Here is a 19,387-nt window from a genome sequence, read left to right as displayed (position 1 = left end):
AGGGTTTAGGCAGTCAAGAAGAATTAGGGCCGGCTAGCAGGCCTTGTAAGACTGCGGAGTCAAATCCAGCTCTGGATTTAGAAAAGTCCAGTAAGTGGTAATGCTTGGTGAAGGAGTGTACAGAACTCCAGGTTGCAGCTTCCAGGATGTCCCTGGTAGGGACTCCCCTGAGAAATGCTGTAGATGTTGAGGTAGCCCTAGTGGAATGAGTTCTGATCTCCTGTGGGGTAGGTTTCCATGGTGTTCATAGCAGAAATGGATGCAGAGTGCTATCCATTTGGAAATGGTTTGCTTTGAAATGGCCTTGCACTCTGCCCCTGTAGCAAAGCTGACTAGCAGCTGGTCAGATCTTCTGAAAGGCCTAGTCCTGTCAAGGTAGAGCTTGAGCTGTCTACGCACATCCAAGGAGTGCAGTATCTTCTCCTATTTTATTATGAGGATTAGGGAAAAAGGTTGGTAAATGGATGGATTGGTTTAAAGCCCCACTGGATATCACCTTGGGCATAAATGATGGGTTAGTCCTGATGGAGACCCTGTCAGCCTGGAAAATAAGGAAGGGTTCCACAGCCATTAGTGCCTGCAACTCAGACACTCTTCTTGCTGAAGTGATGGCTAGAAGTAAGGCTGCTTTCCAAAAGAGGAATTTTAACTCTGCTGTAGCAGCAGGTTCAAAAGGAGGAAGCATGAGCTTCTCTAGTGCAAAGTTAAGGTCCCAGGCAGGGGTGGGAGCTCTCCTCGGGGGGGGTCTTAAATAGTTAGCTCCTCTCAGGAACTATGGGATCAGAGGGTGAGAAAAGATAGATGGCTCCGTATTGTAATGAGCTGAGAAGGCCAAAGCCTGAATCTTAATTAATGAGAAGGAAAGACCTGGGATTCATTCCACTAGGGCTACCTCAACTTCTATAGCATTTCTCAGGGGAGTCCCTACCAGGGACATCCTGGAAGCTGCAACCTGGAGTTGTGTACACTCCTTCACCAAGCATTACCACTACCACCCCATTAGCCTGACGAACATGGTCTGCAAGGCCATGGAACTTATAAACAAAGACATTGGTAATCTCCAAACTTTGGATCCCACCCAGTTCGGGTTTGTAAAAGGCAAAATCATGTCTCCTAAACCTGATAGACTTCTTTGAAGCAGTCACCAAAGCCGTAGACAAGGGTAAGGTGGTTCACACAGCCGATCTAGATCTTGCCAAGGCTTTCAACACCATCCCCCACTCTGGAATTATAGATAAACTCACTAAACTAGGTATAAATCCCTATGTCACAAGATAGGTTGCAAACTGGCTCACTGACAGAACCCACACTGAAAGTAGCAGACTCCAAATCTGACTTCAGACCAGTGACAAGTGGAGTACCACAGGGTTCAGTCCTGCGTCGTCTCCTGTTTGGTATCTACTTCTCTGAAGTACAGGCTAACACGGAAGGTCTTTGGCTAACGAAGTTTGCAGATGACTGCAAACTAGGAGCCATAATCGAAACTCCTAACGATGTGGACATCCTACAAAAGGGCCTCACTGAGACAGATGCCTGGTGTCAAAGCCATGGCCTGAAGCTCAATGCCAAAAAGTGCATTGTCATCCCCTTTGGTAAAAAACTCTGCACCCATGAACTACAACATAGGTGTTAGTATCAGAACACCAGCACAATAAGAGACACCAAGTTGTTTACTTGAATTGTTAACTACACCACTACATTGGTCACAATTCTCTTCAATAACTAATATGGTGTCACCAGCCTCACTGCAATGTGACTGTTACAATCAAAAAATCTGTAAATCTAACATTTACGAGTTGGAAAAGCTCACTTTCAAATTTGTGACTGTCGATCTAGAAATATGTTATCTTTCTGAATGTGTACAGCGTAAATGTGTTCCGCAAGGTTTACATTACAACAAATACCCTAACTCTGTGACTGCTGAGGACGCCTTTTATAAAGAATTGACAGAACTGTTCAACGATTTTGGAGTGAGGTTGATGGTTTCTTTAATCAATCACTACACCAAACAGCTTAATTGTTTAAAGACAGCAATGACAGAACTGGACAGTAAAATTAAAAACTTTTCTTGTTTTTCTGCTCTATCGAACTTATATGCTGGTATTACAGCAAGGGCAGATAGGCAAAGAGCGACGATTATACAAAGGAAACAAAAAAAACTGAAAAGAGATATTATGGCTTATGCTAATAACACAGCTTATTAGCTTGGTAAAGAATTTTGACACAGACAACAATCGAGTTAAGAACTATAACAACAACAGTCAAAGTGTTACTATTGCAGATAAGAACTTGCAACGTTTTAATTCAAAGCCTACACATTGCAGTGAGGCTGGTGACACCATATTAGTTATTGAAGAGAATTGTGACCAATGTAGTGGTGTAGTTAACAATTCAAGTAAACAACTTGGTGTCTCTTATTGTGCTGGTGTTCTGGTACTACACTTGTGGATTTTACTAGCTACTTGGTTATTTCGTTCTTTGTGTGTTCAAGCTTTTAAGCCTTTGGTTCTACAAGTTTGTGGTTCTTTTCGTCAGCTACAATTATGTCACAAGACACGCTTATGGAAATGTCCATCCATCCAGTTCCTGAAGGGTTCGCTCAATTTTCTGAGCAGCTTACTGAAGTGAGCACTGCAGCAATTAAGAAGGGCATCGACAGTGTTACTAAACCAGGTACTATTCCACTTGGTGGGAGAAGCCAAATTGTGAACACGCATGTATTAGCGAATTTCGCCAGCACACAGGATAACGGGAGTGGAGCTGAGTCGACAGACGTTCCTTTTGTGGGTCCGAGCAGTGTGGTGGATTATATCGCTAAAACTACGGAGAATCCGTTTTCTAACATTCAAGAAGTGGAAATAATTGATTCAGTAAGTAACGCTACAAATTCTGACTATTACAATCAAAAAATCTGTAAATCTAACATTTACGAGTTGGAAAAGCTCACTTTCAAATTTGTGACTGTCGAATCTAGAAATATGTTATCTTTCTGAATGTGTACAGCGTAAATGTGTTCCGCAAGGTTTACGTTACAACAAATACCCTAACTCTGTGACTGCTGAGGATGCCTTTTATAAAGAATTGACAGAACTGTTCAATGATTTTGGTGTGAGGTTGATGGTTTTTTTAATCAATCACTACACCAAACAGCTTAATTGTTTAAAGACAGCAATGACAGAACTGGATAGTAAAATTAAAAACTTTTCTTGTTTTTCTGCTCTGTCGAACTTATATGCTGGTATTACAGCAAGGGCAGATAGGCAAAGAGTGACGATTATACAAAGGAAACAAAAAAAACTGAGATATTATGGCTTATGCTAATAACACAGCTTATAGCTTGGTAAAGAATTTTGACACAGACAACAATCGAGTTAAGAACTATAACAACAACAATCAAAGTGTTACTATTGCAGATAAGAACTTGCAACGTTTTAATTCAAAGCCTACACATTGCAGTGAGGCTGGTGACACCATATTAGTTATTGAAGAGAACTGTGACCAATGTAGTGGTGTAGTTAACAATTCAAGTAAACAACTTGGTGTCTCTTATTGTGCTGGTGTTCTGGTACTACACTTGTGGATTTTACTAGTTACTTGGTTATTTCATTCTTTATAGGTGTTAGTATATTTAACACCAAAAGTGTGATAAGAGACCTTAGGACACAGGTGGACAGTAGTCTCTCCTTTGATAATCACATCGCCACAGTAGTCAGGAAATCCTTCTATGTGGCACACCTCATCACAAAAGGTTTCTCATCCAGAAAAAAAGAGATCATTGTTCCCCTCTACTCATCACTCATTAGACCCATTATAGAGTACAATGCCTCTTTTGGTATGTACCTCACAAGACATCTACAACAACTGGATAGGCCGCAGAAATACTTCACAAAGAGGATTACCGGCCTCAAACAGATGCCCTACGCAGACCGTCTCAAAAAAAACTCCAGCTTTACTCCATAGCATATCGCCTGCTCAGAGGTGATCTCTGCCTAACATACAAAGCTATGTCAAACCCAGAGCTGTTGGACATGCTCCACTTAAAGAAATCCCAATCCCTCCAAGCTACATGCTCTAGGGACCTAAACCTTGTCACCACAATAAACAGAACATGCTGGAGAGATAGATTCCTGTCCCAGAGACTTCCCATACTCTGGAATAAACTACCTATCTATATCAAACAAAGCTTCTCATTAGCACTCTTCAAGAAAAATCATAATGACTGGATGGGAAATAGGAAATTCACCCCGGGGATCACCTCTGTAGCTCTGCTCGACAGTGGCACAGGAAAATAATTTTCTTGGGTGGCAAAAGCCAGGGTACCTTTTTGACTGGGCTTGTATAGGCCCCAGGGCCGATAGCCTAGTACCTACCTATGAACCTATGAACCTTTGTGGAGCAGCTCTGCTAGGTAATCTAGAATTAGAGGTAAGAAGGGCACGGCAGTGTTCTTTCCTAGAGACTGGCTCCAAGAACAATATATTTTCCATTTTTCTGAATAGGATTTCCTAATACTAAGCCTTCTGGCCTCAAGGGTGACGTTCAGCACCTGTTTGCTGAGGGTTGCTGGTGGTGTGTTCAGGGAATAAGCCAGGCTGCAAGGTTCATAGTTTGCAGCTGAGGATGCAAAATCTGTCCCTCCTGCTGGGACAGCAGGGAGGGTGTCTGATGTAGGTGCCAGGGTGGCACTCCTGTCAAACTGCGTAGGAGTAGGTACCAGTGCTGGCATGGCCAGTCTGGTGCAATAAGGATTGCCCTTGGTCTGTCCTGCTTGATCTTGAGTAGAACTTTTGACAGTAGGGGGAAAATCTAAATTGAGAGGTTTTCCCATGTAAAGGATAGGGCATCCACTCACCATGCTTGGCTATGGGGATTTCTGGTGCAAAATTTGCTCAATTGATGACTTTGGGGGAGGCAAAGAGGTCCAGCTCTGGTGGTCCCCAGCTGTTGATTAGACGTTTGAATGAGTTGGGTTCCAGTTTCCACTTGTGTGGTTCCAGTAGATTTCTGCTTAAGTCAGTGAATTTTGTTTGCCTGTCAGGAATTGAGCTTGCAGGTGCACTTGGTTGCTCAAGGCTGTGTTCTACAAGGCCATGGCTAACCTGCATAGTGGGTAGGAATGAGATCCCCCCTGCTTGTTTATGTACCACATAACTGTGGTGCTGTTTGTCTTTATCAAGAGTTGTCCTGGAAGGATAAGGTATTTGAAGGCTGTCAGAGCATTCTGTACAGCTAACATTTCTTTTTGATTGATGTGCAGGTGAGTTTGTCCTGGGCTCCATTTGCCTGCCATGTGAGCCCCCATGCACAGACTGATGTGCCTGTTGTCAGGATTTGGGCGGCGAGGGGTTGAGTGAAAGGAAGTCCCTTGTTGTGGTTGCAAGCCTCTGCCCACCAAAGGAACTCTGCCCTTAGAGAAGGAATGATAGGAATCAGTGTTTCCAAGTCCTGAGAGTGTTGACACCAGAGACTTTTCAAGTACCATTGAAGTTTCCTCATATGCAGTTTTGCATATGGAAATAGTAGAATGCATGAGGCCATGAACCCTAGGGCTTGCAGTATTTTTCTTTTCAGATAGCTGGGTCTTGGTGGCCATTAGTTTGAAGTAGTTTGTCAAATGAACCTGCTTTTCTGGATTGAGGAATGCCATCTGGGAAGTTGTGTTCAAGCTTGCACCCAGGAATGCAATCTGTTGGCTGGGCACCAGATGTGATTTCTTTTCGCTGATGGTGTACCCCAGAGAAGTTAGAAGTCTCTTAACAAATGCCAGGTGCTGAAGCAGCAATTCCTGAATGTCCGCCTGGATCAGGCAATCGTCTAAGAATAGGTCAATTTTAATATTTCTTTGCCTGCAGTATGCAATTGTTGGAGGCAGGCACTTTGTGAATACCTTGGGTGCAGTAGATAAGCCAAAGGGAAATGCAGAGAACTGATAGTGCATAGAGTCTGCCCTGAAATGTAGATTTTTTTCCTGAAAGATTCCCTTATGGGGATGTGCTGATAAACGTCTTTTAAGTCTAAGGAAGCAGCTGTAGAAGTGTAAGCATTTTGAATTGTGGGACCACCTGGGAGATGTTGAGAATGGACAGATCCAGGATAGGGTGCCATGAACTCTCTTTTCTGGGCACCAGGAACAGTCTGGAATAGAAACCCTGTCCCCTTTGCTGTATTGGAACAGGTTGAAAAGCCCTGATACTGAGAAGAGAAAGTACTTGCTTTCGAGCCTCTGCCACTTGTTTGAAGGAAGGTCTGGCAACCCGCTTGGGGCTGGCAGTAAGAGGAAATAGAATCTGTATCCCTGGGATACAATGCTTACGGCAATGGACATCTCATTCTTTGCATTCAGGGCGAGTTTTCCTCCTAGAGGCGCCAGTACTTGGGCATGGCTGGGAAAGATGATAGGCAAGTCATTGTGAACTTATCCCATAAGGGGGTGGCTTACCACTCCCTGTTGTTGAAGTGGGAGCACTCCATTGCTTAGATCTCTGCATAACCTGGCACTGTAGTCTTGATGGAACACTGGCCCTGGGCTAGGACTGAGAAGGCATGAGACGGTCTGAAAAGGACCAGTTTTTTGAAGGCCAATGCCTACTGAATCTAGGTGGCTGTACCTGTAAGAAATCTTTAACAGTTTGCATAGATTTACCTTTTTCCTCCATCTTTTTAAGAACAACTTCTTTTTTTGTGCCAAACAAACGTTCCTGGTTTAATGGAGCATCTAGTAATTTTGCTTTGACATGGTCTGGCAAGGGTTGTTCCTTCAGCCAAGCATGCCTTCTCAGTACAGACCCAGTGACAGCAGCCCTGCAAGATGCTTCTAAGGCATGAAAGCCACACTGCAAAGTATGTTTACTAACTTGGTTTGCAGAATGCCTTAACTCTTGTGAATCTTTATTCTCTGCACAATCTGGAAGCAACAACATTTTCTGTTTAATTAGTTCCATAATATGCTGCTGGTACTTCAACATGTGAAACTGGCAATTTAAAGCCCTTATGGCAAGTGTTGCAGAGGTATACACCTTCTTACCCCATCTGTCTAAAGCTATAGAATCCCTGTCTGAAGGGGTAGGGTTTTTGGCTGTAGTAGCCTTAATACCTTTAGGTCCCTGGGAAAAGGTCTCTGGATCCACAGTGGGATTCTTAAAAAGAAATTTGTGTGAGTCAGGTACTCTGTGGTACCTGTTAGGCTTTCTAGGAACTGGTGGTAAAGTATCAGGAGTAAGACTGGATTCCATGAAGACATCATCTACAATATCCAAGACAGGGGGTATAGCTAGAGGCCTGTGCTGAGGCAAGTCTAAAAATTCTCTGAGTCTCTTTTTGGACTGTGGGTAGTCCTGGCATTCCCAGCGGAAATGCTCTCTTAAGGTATGCAAGGTTTCACCAAAAGAAAAGTCCTCTGGAGAGGAGGCGGAGGGAATGGAATCCTCAGCATCTGAATCCTCATAGGTAGATAAGGGAATGTCCTGGTAATCAGAGGGATCACAGCCATCTGACTCACGGTCTGTAGAATCAGAAGGAAAATCAATCCTTTGTCTTACAGAGGGGGAAGGCTGGCTTCCCCTAATTAAAGTTATAAAGTCTTCAGCCTTTCTAAGCATTTATGTGGCATGGGGGCTTGAGCATGTGCTTTAGTTGTCGGTTTTCTAGGCGTAGTGCAAACTCTGGGCCTGAGAAACTCGGTAGTTTTAGTCACAAATGAAGAAGCCAGTTTAATACGAACATCGAAGGTCGGAGTACACCCTCAGAAGCCGGTGCCTGCACAGCGGCTCCAGACCCATCCAAGGTAGAGACATTCACAGGTTCCATAGTCGAAGAAGCATCTCGCGGCATGGGTCTCTGAATGGGTCTCAGCAGAGGCCTGCAAATCTGGAGAAGCAGGTATCAGGGGCTCCAAAGGCACCTCATTGAGTACCGGCCTTTGCGGTCTATCTCCGTCTTTATCCTTACATTTTTTCGGAAGATCGGTAGTCAGATGGCTTGTCGAAGCCATTTCGGAATACAGACAGCAAAAGAATTTAGCAACAAAGATAGCCCGACGACGAATAGTTCGGTCGTTAAACAGGGCACAAAACCTACAGCGAGGAACTTCGTGGTCTGGGCCTAAACAGGTGACACAGTAAGAGTGAAAATCTTTGTGAGGTATTTGCTTTCCACAGGCAAGACAGTTGTTAACTTTTTCTGACATCGGTTAGAGCAAGAAAAAAGGATCCCCAATGGGGTACTTCACTTTAGAAGACTTCAGGTCTGAAACTCGAACAACGAAAATTTCAGGTAGCGGCCGACTGGCACTTGCGAACTGCTTCTGCTTCGGGCTCCCACGCGGCAAGAAAAGTTGATGTAATTGCATCGGCTGCATGTTTTATACCCCTGACGTCATGGAAGAGGCGACAGCATCCGATGCAGAAATCCCAAGACTCTGGTATACTGGCCGACTGAGGGCTACCTGCAGGCAGATAACCCAAGTGTGATCACTGCAACAGTGAAACACGAAGAACATCCGTCTAGGTTGGCCTTCAGATTATGATGTTTAGCTCTGATCTGTCCTTAGTGAACTTGCGTAAAAGATCTGTAAGCTTATGACACAGTGCCTGCGTGTCTGGATGTATGCTACTTTGTTTTACTAGAGCATCACATGTTCTGACTGTAAGAATAATACTTCCCCATATAATCCCATAAATCTGTGTTTTGGGGAGGACACTTCTGTAGCTGGCCAATTAAACAAAAATTGGCATTTACTCCTTCATTAAAAGTGACACCCTGAAGTGGGGGATCTGAAGATTGGGAAGAAGCAGCCTCAAGCCCCAAAGGACAATACTAAAGAGAATATCGCTGTAAGCACTAAAAGATTTCCTCATCACCATAAGACGCAAGAGAAGGCCTCCATTTTCCCTTTTTCTGTATCTCCTGAACCCTTCTCTGAATCAAAGACAGCTCAGGATTCTAAACTTAGAAGGGTGTTCCCTTTGTATGATAAAAACACATGTCCATGATACTCAGGTAAGTGGAGAGTTTCTCCTTAGTCAAAGCTGAAATGGGATGCAACTCTACAAGGATGCTGTCCAAGGCTATTATATTTTACCTCCAGACTTGGGGCATGTCTAACTCTGTATTTTTGTGGCAGCAATGGTGGAGCAGGCTTCAGCTGCCAATAATGATATGCCAACAGCAAACATACTGGTGGAAGGATTTGTATTATGAGGAGGAGTACTGGGTTTACTTTTCTTGTAGAAAGGCTCAGCTCTTTTCTGGATAACTTGGCCGATACTGTGCATTTTGAAAAATACTCCTTTCTAGACTTTTCTACTTTTTTTTTTTTTTTTTTTAAGTTTTAGTCGGCTACAAATTAATAGCCATGGGTGTTCTCAATTTTGTAACCCATTTAAAATTCACACACTGTTCTACATTACTTTCTAGCCTAAATAAAGTACGTACTTCATTCGGAAGTTTTAGGTGTTATTTGTCTAATACAACAGCCCTTTGACACAATAATGTAGTCTTTTCCTAAGAACTGATGGAGGAGATCCAGTGAGGCAAAAAAAAATAAAAAATGAACTCTATTAAAGTAAAATGCTACGTGGCCAAATTTCCTCATAAGAATAAAGGGACCAAATGCATTCATGGATGGTGAAAACTGAAAATAAATAACGCTTTAAGATATATAAGAGAGCCTCACACCTCCAATGCCAGTATTTTGCTTGATGCAAAACCTGCCCTGCTACCACCCAGGGAAGGCAGCCACAACATCATCAATAAATGGGGTAAAGAAGGTGGTAAACCCTAAATATTGGTTTAGTATTACAATGACCTTCCATAAAGAAAATATTACAGCTACTCCGGACCTTCTGGCCTAGGTCATGACTGAAAAGGATCAATAAACTAGAGTTCACTTATGTAGTTAAACTAACAAAATTAAGTTGCAAATGCATTTCTTCAGGGTTCACCAGCAAGTTCTGCTGGGAGTAAAACTGACATGTTCAGTATCACAAATTACAAAGATATAGCCAGAGGGCATGTTCAGACCTATGTCTGCTGGATATGCCAATATCTTTACAACAAATTACCCTAACCCCCTACACTATGGCATCAGCATCCCCAATGAGCGGCCTCTGTACTATGAAATGAAATACCCAATCTCAGTGAGCATTTCTGGCTGCCCACTACTCCTTTTTCTTTGCAAAGAGTGTCTGGATATGAGAATGAAATCAAGCACATGGAAGCCTAATCTACTTATACTCTTTTCTACCTGCAAAAACCGCAATGCTTCTTCTCTGCAGCCAGCTGAAATTCATAAAACAAAGTGTGATATCACACAGGAAAAAAATCAAGCTCGGATGCTGACTGCAGGCTGCAATGCAAGAACCATGTAATAGTCTCCAGAAGATTCCCTTTCTCTTACGGAGTATTCTTTATAATAAATACCTCCAGACAAGGTTGCAGTGGTACAAAAGGAATCACTAGGAGGTGCCCCCCAAACACACACACACACACACACACACACTATTAAGGGAAGATGTACTCTATGCCAGCAGCACAGACAGCTGCAGATCGCAGTGTTGCAGTCTTCTGACTTTGCACTGTAACCATCTTCAGCCCTATGTACTACACCAATGCCCCCCAGGAGCAAATCTACCCACCTAGGCTGTAAGCAAATCTGTTAGCACTAAACACAGACAACTACGGCCACCGTACGTCAGCACTGTCCTCATGCTATTTCTCTCTCTCTCTCTCTGGAGATGACCTGATCAGCACCACCTTAATCCAATCCAGAAGCTACTTCATTCTGATCTACTCAGCTGGGCCGTAGGACCCAAGCACAGGCGGGGAATTTGCCACCACTGCAAACAATCTTCCTCCAACCCTCTGGAAACAAACTGTGTGATCTACTGCAGAACCTGTAACTTTCCTAATAAACATTACTGTAAAGATGTAATGTCACAAACATGCAAGAAAGCAAATACAATACCAACACACCGGTGATACTCAGTACACTAAGTTCACTAGCTAAGACACAAAGGAAAGTAGTTTATCAACAACCTGCAGAACATACACAAACTATCAGGATTTCAGAACTATTCATAATACTCGTACAGCCATTACTGGGCTCATTAACATGTCTCTAAAAACACAGAAAAATGTTTTCATACAGCACTCCTGTTCCAACATGTCTTCAAAGGCTTTGATCATGTTGGGCACAAACTGATGACTGAACAATTAAAAGAAAAGGGATGCAAATTACTAGTACCAAAACAGTTCTCAATCTATCATGAAAAAATGCAAGCAGTGGCATGGCAAAATTACTTCCTCACTGCCACAAGAGACAATTGAAGGCATTTCACAAGGATCCTCTCCCAGGCTCCTCCTCTTCTCAAAATATATAAATAGCCTTCTTCTATACATAAAAACAGTGTGACGTCCCCACTCTGAGCCAGTAGTCAAGGAGCCTGAATCCTCACCACTAGCACTGGAGAAGGACCTTCACTTGGAACAAAAATGGATACACCCAGTATTTCCAGATGCAGGTCTCTGAGTCAAGCACAATTTCCCTTAAGAGCACACAAGGGACACAATCAGTCCGGGGTCTGGATTTTTCTGTCTCCCTCAAGGTCCCCAATAAGACTCCCCACTGGCACAGCTATAGAGTTGAGACCTCAGCAGAGTGTCCAAGACAAGTTCTCCAGCTCCCTCCCTGTGAAACCAATGCTTTATGTCCTTGCTCCAAACAGATGACACACACTTTGAGATTTGATTTTCTCACACACACACACACACACACACACACACACACACACACACACACACACACATCTGGGAAAGGATGGCAGAGATTTACTACCTATGCCCCCTTCTACCCAGACTATAAGATAGTTACACCACCACCAGACACTCCAAAGCCAGCTACTCTGAGGCTCTTGCAAGGGTTCCCAATTATACTGAGTGAAATTAATATTAATACAAATGGTAGTCTGACCAACAGCAAGGTTTTCAGGAGCAGCCAGAAGTGTCACCAAATATATACAAGTACTCTCAGAGATTGAAACATTCTCTAAAGGAACAGCCACAATGAAAAGTTTAAATATATTTCGCAATAAATAAGAAATGAACATGAAAATACTAAATATCTATTTACAGTAAACACCGGAGTTTCAATCATAGGAAATATTAAAGTAACACAGAAGAATAGATCCACACAGATACAGAAAAACAGTACTTCACTAATCTCACTATATTTTCCTGACTGATCTAAAGAATTACTATTCCCTGCTTCACTTACTATAGCAAGGCAAGATGAAGTAAGTGAGGGGGTCTTCTCTGTCAGGTTCCAAAAACAGAGTACAATGAGACTTCAGTCTCATCTAGTATTAAACATCTTTTTTGTCCTGGATTACAGAATGTCATCACATACATCTGGTTATCTGACATCTGGTTCCCATGCTATCCTCTCTTGGCTAGAAGCTGACAGGATTTAGCCATGTGTGTCAATAATACACACAGCCTTGCTAAGATCTGCTGCAGCTCCTGGAAGTTATAAAACAATTTCAAACCTCCACCCATCTAAAGTAGCAATTTGTTCACCCCAAATACAATGCAGAAATCTTCCTAGTACAGACTTTTTGTCTCTGGCTACATTGAGAACTGTTAAGATGCAATCTTTAAGGCCTAAACCAGGTAATTTAATTTCAAACTATTTTCAAATATAGGTGGATTGAGATTAACCCCTTCTCTTACAGTATCCTCTGTTAAAACATATACACTTAAATAGTTACAATAATACATGTTTCTTTCCAGCAGGGTACACCGTTGGCACATTTTTAACACAAGCAGCTTTACAAATACATTTTTCAACATAAGCATCTGTACAAATCAGTTTGATATAGAAATGACATAATGCTTTACAAAATTCCAGCTACCTGTCATGGCATATGTTACACATCCTTTGCCCTACTTCTGACATAGATGGCAATACCTCACATCATCACAAAGAGCACAACTAATCCAGTAATAAAGTGATGCTATACTGATTCCCTGTGCTAACTCCATGCTAAACATGTACATAAAGTACAAATGGGTTTAAACTCTCACACAGACTGTGAATTAGCCTGTTGCTGGTCATCCAATCAACATGAAATTAAAGTAATCAACTTTGGAAAGCAAGTTCAAGTAGTAATTCCACATGAAATCCAAAACATCTTACAAGAAAAAAGGCACAGTTGAGCTCAAAGAATGTTAAAAATTCCAAGGGATCATCTTCAACCTATACCTTTCTTTCAGAGAACATATTAAAACAGTTGCAAAAGAAACTAATTACAAAATAGGTGCACTGTACACAATAAAATTTACTAAAAATGAAACCAAGCAAACATTAGCACAGGCTCTTCTCTTACCAAAAATCAAGAGCAGAACCCTTACTACATGGAATCTTAATAGTTATCAGACAATGTGCAGCACCTATAAGAGTTGTCACATTTGCAGCCAACCTTCCTTCCGTAACACAACACTGTACTGTCCTATGCAAGAGAAATGCAATGACTCTCAAAAATAGAATGCTGGCTAAACAAAAGGTGCCCATGTACAAAGTGCTACATTGACACCACTGCCAGAACATAACTAGACTAATTACTTGACATGAAGCTAATAGGTAAAGGACATCCTCTTATCAAGACCTACATCACACTCCAAAACTTAACTCCACGATAACAAAAAGTCACCGAGTCATAGCCCACCTGCAACCTGGAATAAATTTACTGGTTTTCAAATAGACTCAGACATTTTGAATAACTGCAAGTTAATCATTATCGTCCTGATTTAGTAAACTTCTGACCACATTTTTTTTTTTGCAGTCCACAAGTGCTCTTGGTTCCTCCTGTTTTCTAGAAATGTACCCATGGTTACATTATACACCAACTGCTCAAAAATCTAAATGTTGCAGCACAGCAGGAGTCTTCTTGCTCAACATGCAAACTGCATTAGTCAATTATCTTTTAGAATAAACAAGTCCTGAACAAATATGCAAATACTGTGACAATGTACATTTAGTACATGCAGAGTTATGATTACAGTCCTAATTTGCAAAAAAAGGCAACTTAAGTTAAGTACCTTTGTGATGTAAGAAAGGGTCTTAGCAAAGGATTATTTAGCAGCTTTCAGCACTGTTAAGCTCTAGGCTCAACATCAAGCATAAACAGAGGCCACCACAGAATAGCAACAAGACATTAAAACAACTTTAAAAACTATAAAGCACTTTGGCCTGCCATGCTTTTTTGTGAGCAAACAGTGTTTCACAGGATCAAAGATACACTTCCATTCTGGCAACAGTCTGCAAGGCACAGCTAAGTGTATTACATTTTTCAAAACTGTAAAACACTTTCTGCTTCTACTTTTTTTTTCTATAATTAGTAGTACTTCAGGAAAGCTAAAGCTCCACACAATACAATTATGATTGTGTTTCTCCAATCGTAACTGACATGTTATGTGTTTTTGATGTGGACATTAAGATTCACCTCGAGAGTCATTTTATTTCAAAACTAGTTATGATTGGAGACACGGTCATAATCCTCTGTATGATGGATGTTTCACTGTTTTATGCTTATTATAGTACTTTACATAATTCCATTTGCATTTTATACGATAGGACATTTTCTCCAAATCCCTCAGTGAATGAGCACTGTACATTAAGGCTAACCCAGTTAAAAATTAATAAATGACAAGATTTGAACTATAAAAACTGCTTATGTTTTTTCAAAAGACTTCCTGGACATCTTAGTTGAAGTCTCCTAAATAACCTAGCAAAAAAAGGACATTAGTCCATCACAGTTGACACTTTATCCTCACCCACAGCTTTGAATACAAAAGCCACGTTCAACTCTCGGCAACAGAACCAAAGCTATCTTCCATGGTAGAACCTTGGGATACTTGAAGATGCATTTTCTTGTACTGTCACTGTCCTTTGAAGTGGCCAAGCCCTCCTCTCTGCTTCAAATCCATCTGCATTCACAAGCTCTTGCCTGTTTCGCCCCAGCCCTCACTCAAATTTCTGTGTCAGCAACCCTTTTAACTATTATAAAAACACAAACATTTTAACTAGGACTCCTAATATCTTGCATAAACGTATAACGATATTCACACCACAAGAATCCTTAAAATAACTAAAAGACCACTGACTGACCAATTAAAAGTAATTAGAACCTCAGCAACACATGTCCTCCAGATTACCCCTTAGCCATTTTTCTATTTAATATGTAAGCATGTCCTTAATGACATCTGAAAGCACCAGCACCACTTTGTTTACAATGTGTTACAAACTGAAGGTGGCTGCAAAGCAGGTTAATTTTATACTCCTAGATGCACATTTTCTCAGTGCAGTGTCTTCACATGTCTCATGACATATAATAAGATTGCGCTTTCTTAGTAAGAAAGACTTTTTTTGTTTGGTCAAGCTATCCCTGTCAGGAAACTATAGTCTCTGTTTATACCTAGTTTACAGCCAGAAAGAAGTACAAAAAATTGATATCTGTGGATCAACATTCTTACACAAATAACAAAAAGAATATCATTCACAGCATATGGACATTTGTGACGATAGTAGTTTTGCTCAACAAGGTCCTTACATTCCTTTAATTAGGATAAGGTAACCACCTCTCCAACACTGGTATTAAGAACACAAGCATGTAAGCCATCAATCTACACTCTTGTACACTTGATCCTTGCCCTGGACAATACAGTCTAAAGGGCTTTTAGCAACCTTAACCTGTTCTCCATTCAGGTGCTAAGTACAGTTTCTTCATATCTATTTCAGCAAAAGTACACTTCTAAGCAATTTCAGCAAAACTGCATACTGAAACAATCAAGTTTTATTTCATTTTGCAGTGTCAGAATATATCCACTGAGAAAGGAAAGTTGCAACATTACTGATTTCTCTTCTGCTGACTATCCCCTATCGATTTTTTGTTAAGACCACTTAAATCCAACAGCTTCTTCTTTTAAAATGAAATTTAACTGATCTAATGACAGGGTAAGTCTTATAGCTACTTAGTACAATAGCACAATATTCAAACTCTCCATTCAATATTGACAATACTGACAGAATGGAAAAAGACACACAGTGCAACACTAAAGAAAACATTGCACTTTTAAAGAAATATTTTCACTTATTTTGTTGTGCATTTTACTGAAAGTTAATTATAATCACAAATATTTATCTGCTATACAAGGCTAACACATACATTAATACAGTTGCAGTGCATAGACTGTGGTGATTCCACTCAAATATTCAGAAGAGGGCAAACCATTTAGGTGGCAGAGTAGCGCTTAAGTTAAGGTCGGGTGCCAGGCAAATCCACCAATACTCACCAGTAAATGACAGAGGCAGAAATAAAAGATTTATAATTCACAAAACTCTAAACAAACAAATGAAAATAGCCGTAAAAAGGCAAGATAATAAAAAACAAATGTCTAAAAACACAAAATAACTTTATTACGTAAAAATCCAACTGAAGAAGTTCCATGAAGGGAATGAAAGCGCTTACCAGTTGGATTTTTATGTACTAAAGAAATAAAAGATTTGTTTCACCTGTTGTTTGGACCAAACGTGTCCCCAACTTCCTCAAAATTAGCTGCTAGAACAGGATTCATTTTCTGAAGCACACTACCTCTGAAATACAAATGAATCTCATTATTTACTTAGTGCAGACCTTAGTGCTTTGTCTAAAAATCAAAGCTTTATGAGGAACGGATGAAAAATATGAAGCAATAATCTGGGCATTCTGCGGAAATCTCGGCTGTTGACAGAATCACAGAAGTGAGGGTAAACATAATGGACTGCATTACACTATCTTTCTGACAGCATCCGAGAAGTGTTTTATGGCTTTGAAAGCCGGCAAAAAGCTTCACAAATTTTTCCTCTGTAATCAGTAGTACATGGAGCAGAGAAAGCTCCATGCACTACAAAGAATAATGATCAGATCTTCAGTCATAACCCTAAATTATGTTTTCTTGCCGTGGGTGTCAATATTCAGTTCTCGAGCTTTGCTCTCAAGGTGAATTTCTTGGCATCTATGTCTCAAACACACAATAATTCTTAAGAAATTATCGGCCCATCTTCCATGTGTACTGCCCCAGTTTCCAGAACACATCCCAAAATGTTCTGTTGCAGATAGTGGCATTAGTTCAAATTCTCTCTTTTCATCTTGGACAGTACTACTGAAAGGTGTGTTTTTTAAAACAGAAAGGAGGCAACAGGAAATGAATGAAGACACAGAAACATTGGGGTGAGTGATGCACACCTAAACTTCTAGTTGGATGTCTTTACTGGGTATCTAGCCACCATACTGTATTATTTGAATTTAGCATTAATTATCCATTTCCCAGAATACAAGGCAATTCTTCAAGCACCCATATATAATGACCACCGGAGATCAATATAATGCAAGTATGATAGGAAGTAGGTGAATGTTTTTCTCTTCCAAAATGAATGTGGGAAATAAGCATTCATTTTTGGTCAGAGCTCATCATTATTTAGTACCTATTACTATTTCAAGGATAAGAGATGTGATACAGCTCAATACATTTTATAATCGCCCATTAAAAGTACTGACTTCAAGCATAACATTAAGGAATACAGAAATGAAGCCATTTGTTCCACTAACTTAAAAAAGAAATAAAACTTCAGCTAAGTTTAAAGAAAAATAAATACAGAATCTGTTCTGCATGCCTGACAAGATCAAAAGAAAAATATTTTAAAGCCTAAGGGAGGTTTAAAATGTTTCTTTAAATTTCTGTCATCTTCTCTCCCAAAAATAAATCATGTTCCAAAATTCAGTGCAACTTTTCCATCAAATTCCATAAGGAGCAGTAGTCAGTCATAACACAGCCAAAAGTGAAATGAAAATGAGTATTTCCTGTAGTTTTACATTTCTCCCAAAATATTGCTTCTGTATCATAAACTCTTTTACTGTATTTTAATGTACTTTCCAAGTCAGCAATACTGCATGAAGAAAATGTCAGTATTTTAGAATTTTGCAATATATATTCTCACATTTACCATACTAGGCAGCAATCAACTCTACAGATTACCAAACAGCCTTTTAGTTTGATTTCCCTTAACATTTATTTCCATTTAAATCACTCTAATCCCCCTACCCAGCCCTGAAAAAATATCACCTACAAACTCTGTTCCATCCTTTTTGAAAGTATTGTTTACTGCTTGGCATCTGTCACACATTATAGCCAATCCCCATGCCACTAAATCACACATTCATTTCCTGTAATGGAGTAGGAGCTCTCTGATCTTATAGCCCAGGCAGGTATGAACCTAGACCCGAGTAGCATCCTGCCATCACCCAGAATGATACCACAGAACAAGGACAAAATTATTGACCAACAATTGGCTAAGCTTCTGGTGTCATTCTAAGGGGATCCAGTATCTGTCTGCCTGGGATGACATGATCGACAGACCATGATGCTTTGCCAGAGATGGCCTGCACCTGTCGCACTTGGGATTCCGGATACTGGCTAAAGCTCTTGCCACCCCTATAGTCCCTTTTTTAGGCAAGGTTCAAATGACAAATTCACCAACTTAACAGGTACAAGCAAGCAAAATCTGAGGGTAATGCTACTCAATGCTAGAAGTCTAAACCTCAAAATGCATTCACTCGAGGGACTCCTTAAAATGGAGATCATCAACATCTGTGCAGTGACAGAGACCTGGTTCAAGGCTCCAGAGAGCACCCCTGCATTACCAGGCTATAATTCATACAACACCTTTCGGCCACCTAACCTGGACTGAAACACTAAAGGCGGAGGCATGTCCATATCCACACCTCCATGCTAGTTGCTCAGTGTAATGCATCCGAGATTATCCAAGTGCAACTAACTCTGGGCAAGACCGCAATCCAAATTGTAACTTGCTACAGATCCCCCACTATGCCCCAGTATTCCCACTCCTCATTTCTTGATACACTGGAAAATATTAGGGTACAACCCAAAACCCTAATAATGGGCAATTTCAACTACCCCACCATTAACTGGGAAAACTACTCATGTACCAACTCTTTTGCTCAACATTTTCTGGAATTCATAAATTCCAATGCCTTGGATCAACGTATCCACACCCCCACAAGGGGCAGCAATAACCCAAACCTGGTTGTTACCAATATGGGTGACTGGTGTTCCACACCAGAGGTCAATTCCTCATTGGTCAGATCCAACTGCAAGCTAATTACCCTAGACATCCACATCCCGCCCCCACCCCCCATTACGGAAACCACCGTAAAAGATTTCTCCAAAGCCCTCTTCACACTTCTTAAGACAGAAGTGGCAAACTTCACGACACCCATGCAGACGGACAATAGAGGTATGACTGCTGAATCCTACAAAAATGCACTTTATATGC

At 40.9% G+C, this 19,387-nt stretch overlaps 1 protein-coding gene across 3 annotated transcripts in view; it reads right to left on the bottom strand.

Annotated features, from left to right (window-relative positions):
* The window catches only part of LOC122809794 (BTG3 associated nuclear protein), a 1,260,844-nt gene that overhangs the window by 629,069 nt on the left and 612,388 nt on the right, over positions 1 to 19,387 (bottom strand). The gene's annotated exons all lie outside the window — the stretch shown is intronic.

The sequence above is a fragment of the Protopterus annectens genome, chromosome 8.part0 (assembly GCF_019279795.1).
Source record: "Protopterus annectens isolate FY-2018-M chromosome 8.part0, PAN1.0, whole genome shotgun sequence".
Classification (NCBI taxonomy): domain Eukaryota; kingdom Metazoa; phylum Chordata; order Ceratodontiformes; family Protopteridae; genus Protopterus; species Protopterus annectens.
This window is presented reverse-complemented; position numbering and strand designations above follow the sequence as displayed.